The 5,337-nt window shown below is 44.6% G+C and overlaps 1 pseudogene; it reads right to left on the reverse strand.

Moving 5' to 3' along the window:
• Positions 1–1,654: 1,654 nt before the first annotated feature.
• Positions 1,655–1,773, reverse strand: LOC134912967 (5S ribosomal RNA; annotated as a pseudogene).
• Between the last annotated feature and the right edge of the window lie 3,564 nt (positions 1,774–5,337).

Consider the following 5,337-nt stretch of genomic DNA (forward strand, 5'->3'; position numbering starts at 1 on the left):
CCAGTCTTCGGGCCACTGACAGCATCTCCTGCACACCCCTGTCATTTTTCAAAAAAATTCTGCATCACCAAATTAATTATATGTGCAAAACATGGGATATGCTGGAATTTACCCAGATGTAATGCACGCACAATATTGGTGGTGTTGTCAGATATCACAAATTCCCAGGAGAGTCCAATTGGGGTAAGCCATTCTGCAATGATGTTCCTCAGTTTCCATAAGAGGATGTCAGCTGTGTGCCTCTTACGGAAAGCGGTGATACATAGCGTAGCCTGCCTAGGAACGAGTTGGCGTTTGCGAGATGCTGCCACTGGTGCCACTGCTGTTGTTGCTTTGGGAGGCCATACATCTACCCAGTGGGCTGATACAGTCATATAGTCCTAAGTCTGCCCTGTTCCACTTGTCCACATGTCCATGGTTAAGTGGACACTGGATACAACCGCATTTTGTAGGACACTGGTGACTCTTTTTCTGACGTCTGTGTACATTCTTGGTATCGCCTGCCTAGAGAAGTGGAACCTAGATGGGATTTGATACTGGGGACACAGTACCTCAAACAATTCTCTAAGTCCCACTGAACTAATGGTGGATACCGGACGCACATCTAACACCAACATAGCTGTCAAGGCCTCAGTTATCCGCTTTGCAAAAGGATGACTGCTGTCATTTTTCATCTTCCTCACAAAGGACTGTTGGACAGTCAATTGCTTACTGGAAGTAGTACAAGTGGTCTTCCGACTTCCCCTCTGCGATGACGATCGACTCCCAGCAGCAACAACAGCAGTGGCAGCAACAGCAGGCATATCACTCAAGGATCCTATGGAGGAATTCCGATTAGGAGACGACTCCTCAGTCTTGACAATGACATGGCTTGCAGGACTACTGATATTCCTGACTGAGGAGGAAGTTGACGTTGAGGAAATTGGTGGTGTGGGTTGCAGGAGCTTGGGTACAGGAGGAAGAAGGGATTTAGGTGTCAGTGCACTGCTTATGCTCTTACCCAAAGTTTCACAACTTGACACTGACTTCTGATGAATGCGCAGCAGGTGACGTATAAGGGAGATTGTTCCTAGGTGGTTAACATCCTTACCCCTACTTATTACAGATTGACAGAGGCATATGGAGGATAGGGTTGAGGATACCACACAGGACTATGTAGTGTGTAATGAGTAACAGATTATATGATAGGGTTTCCGAGAAAAACCGACAGTCAAGACCTAAGTCTGAAATTAATCACCATCTATCACTAAGAAAAAACTTTTTTGGGTAGATTGAAAGGTGATTGTCAGTGGTGCTCCCATAGGTCCAAGGACATAATTGAATATGGGGGTGAAGAGAAAAAGAAATGACCTTTGTTGGGTGTACTCGCTCTCGGAAAAAGTATTAGAATTAATTTTATGTAAATTATATTGTAATGATGAAGCAATTAAAATGTAACTTTAAATAGTAACAATTTTCAATAAAATACAGGTACACCGTCAAATGCAAAAAAATATGTAATAAGTAAAAAGATGGCTACATTAATCGTGAACCACACAATAAGCTGTTGCTGTGAATATATTGATGAATTTAATTAAACATTAATTGCAAATCTGCTAAACATATATACACACGCCTGCAAAGTCGGCCTTGTTGCCAGTCTGATACCATCAGTAACCTACAACTCCTGGTATTCCCTAGTGGTCTCTCACTGAGGTACTGACCAGGCCCAACACTGTATTGCTGCCAAGATCAGGCGAGATTGGGCATACCCAGTGTGGTATGGTAGTAGGTTTACATATGATCGAAGGACATGAGATGCAGCTGTTAAGCAGATTATGAAAGATATTTAACACTGAGCAGAACTGCAAAAGTAAATATAGTGCCTTATTTTATTTTATTGACCATCATTGCACCAATTTGTAACCCAATTTTCTAGGTATACAAGGGTTTAAATCATCTGGTCAATATAGATTTGTTCGTTACACATATTTGTGCAAATGTGTGGTTAAGCCCCAAAGCCGCATCAAGGCATCTCTGTATATTTGGGGTCCCTAGCTCTATATCTAGGTGCAGGGTGTGGCACCCCAAAACACCAGCATAAGCCAGAAAGCCCAGCGTAGCGTACCAGTGAAAAAACTATAGTGTTAATAAATTAGTATTTAGGAAGCCGAAGCTATAGAGAGGGTGATACAAACATGAAATGTAATTAAAATAGAGAAATAGTGTTAAAAAATTAATAAGTGAAAAGTGTTAATAGAATGTAAAGGTATGCCACACTAAAGCCATCCAGCTCAGCCAGTCTAGAGGCACCACACCTCACACCTCCATTACCCCAATCTGGGCCTAATATTAACCAGCAAGGAGCCACATGATAATGGCTCCTTACTATAATATGTCTAAGCTAAGAGCTACCTACCTTGGAGCAACCCCATAATGCTCCATGTGGCATGTCAGGGCCTGCACCTCCTCCTAATGCAGGAACCTCTCTGCCTCTCACAACAGACATATATATTGGTAGATGCTGAATTAGCTTAGTGATATAATTTATCGAGCACCTGAATGTAGTGTTAACTACTAACAAAGTCCTCGATGGGGTAGCGGGTAGCGCAAACAAGCTCTTTGTGAAACGTACGTTGGGTGACGTGCACGCAGTCATGGAGGGCGCGCTCACGTGACCGATCAGAAACCGGCAGGAGAGGAGACTAGGCGAGACGCTTAAACGTATACCACTTTCATCATAGCGGCTAGAGGCAGAAAGCAAGCAAGGGGACGCATTCAGGCGCATAAGTATTCTCTACTATTTTGCCTTACATTGCCTTCACTCTCCAGCTATATCCAATTATGTTACCAGCAACTAGCTACATTGAATTACATGTAACTATGCTATTAGCAATGCCGATCTTGCTAGCAAACACATGCTTATTATCCACTCCATATGCCAGAAAATATATGCTAATCATCCACTTCATATGCTATGAGGGGTATGATGTTAAACTCATGGCCAGTTATCTTCTCATGTTCCAGTACTGACTATGTAAATATATGACATCATATGATCTATATGTGTAAACTGTGAACAATTTGGTGTTAAAATTAAATCTGGGGCTCTGGCCGTTACGGCGCTGGCATTACCTCAAATCCACATTTGGTTCTCCAAGCACTGTTTCATGCAGATTAAAAGGCAATCATTTATCCTTTGTGCTTAAACTGTCACAGTGTGAAAATATTGGGCATCCCAGTACTTATCCTTATAGATACAAATTAATGTGTCAGTATCTACACATGTATCTTTTACTTGGGCACTAAAATAAGATTTTACTTACCGATAAATCTATTTCTCGGAGTCCGTAGTGGATGCTGGGGTTCCTGAAAGGACCATGGGGAATAGCGGCTCCGCAGGAGACAGGGCACAAAAAGTAAAGCTTTTCCAGATCAGGTGGTGTGCACTGGCTCCTCCCCCTATGACCCTCCTCCAGACTCCAGTTAGGTACTGTGCCCGGACGAGCGTACACAATAAGGGAGGATTTTGAATCCCGGGTAAGACTCATACCAGCCACACCAATCACACCGTACAACTTGTGATCTAAACCCAGTTAACAGTATGATAACAGCGGAGCCTCTGAAAGATGGCTTCCTTCAACAATAACCCGAATTAGTTAACAATAACTATGTACAATTATTGCAGATAATCCGCACTTGGGATGGGCGCCCAGCATCCACTACGGACTCCGAGAAATAGATTTATCGGTAAGTAAAATCTTATTTTCTCTATCGTCCTAGTGGATGCTGGGGTTCCTGAAAGGACCATGGGGATTATACCAAAGCTCCCAAACGGGCGGGAGAGTGCGGATGACTCTGCAGCACCGAATGAGAGAACTCCAGGTCCTCCTTAGCCAGAGTATCAAATTTGTAAAATTTTACAAACGTGTTCTCCCCTGACCACGTAGCTGCTCGGCAAAGTTGTAATGCCGAGACCCCTCGGGCAGCCGCCCAAGATGAGCCCACCTTCCTTGTGGAGTGGGCCTTTACAGATTTAGGCTGTGGCAGGCCTGCCACAGAATGTGCAAGTTGGATTGTGCTACAGATCCAACGAGCAATCGTCTGCTTAGACGCAGGAGCACCCATCTTGTTGGGTGCATACAATATAAACAACGAGTCAGATTTTCTGACTCCAGCTGTCCTTGCAATATATATTTTTAATGCTCTGACAACGTCCAGTAACTTGGAGTCCTCCAAGTCACTTGTAGCCGCAGGCACTACAATAGGCTGGTTCAGATGAAATGCTGACACCACCTTAGGGAGAAAATGCGGACGAGTCCGCAGTTCTGCCCTGTCCGAATGGAAAATCAGATATGGGCTTTTGTAAGATAAAGCTGCCAGTTCTGACACTCTCCTGGCCGAAGCCAGGGCTAGAAGCATGGTCACTTTCCATGTGAGATATTTCAAATCCACCTTCTTTAGTGGTTCAAACCAATGAGATTTTAGAAAGTCCAAAACCACATTGAGATCCCACGGTGCCACTGGAGGCACCACAGGAGGCTGTATATGTAGCACTCCCTTAACAAAGGTCTGGACTTCAGGGACTGAAGCCAATTTTTTTTTTTTTGAAAGAAAATCGACAGGGCCGAAATTTGAACCTTAATAGATCCCAATTTGAGACCCATAGACAATCCTGATTGCAGGAAATGTAGGAATCGACCCAGTTGAAATTCCTCCGTCGGAGCACTCCGATCTTCGCACCACGCAACATATTTTCGCCAAATTCGGTGATAATGTTGCACGGTTACTTCCTTCCTTGCTTTAATCAAAGTAGGAATGACTTCTTCCGGCATGCCTTTTTCCTTTAGGATCCGGCGTTCAACCGCCATGCCGTCAAACGCAGCCGCGGTAAGTCTTGAAACAGACAGGGACCCTGCTGAAGCAAGTCCCTCCTTAGAGGTAGAGGCCACGGATCTTCCGTGATCATCTCTTGAAGTTCCGGGTACCAAGTCCTTCTTGGCCAATCCGGAACCACTAGTATCGTCCTTACGCCTCTTTGCCGTATAATTCTCAATACTTTTGGTATGAGAGGCAGAGGAGGAAACACATACACCGACTGGTACACCCAAGGCGTTACCAGCGCGTCCACAGCTATTGCCTGCGGATCTCTTGACCTGGCGCAATACCTGTCCAGTTTTTTGTTGAGGCGAGACGCCATCATGTCCACCATTGGTCTTTCCCAACGGGTTACCAGCAAGTGGAAGACTTCTGGATGAAGTCCCCACTCTCCCGGGTGAAGATCGTGTCTGCTGAGGAAGTCTGCTTCCCAGTTGTCCACTCCCGGGATGAACACTGCTGACAGTGCTATCACATGAT

The sequence above is a fragment of the Pseudophryne corroboree genome, chromosome 4 (assembly GCF_028390025.1).
Source record: "Pseudophryne corroboree isolate aPseCor3 chromosome 4, aPseCor3.hap2, whole genome shotgun sequence".
In the NCBI taxonomy this organism is placed as follows: domain Eukaryota; kingdom Metazoa; phylum Chordata; class Amphibia; order Anura; family Myobatrachidae; genus Pseudophryne; species Pseudophryne corroboree.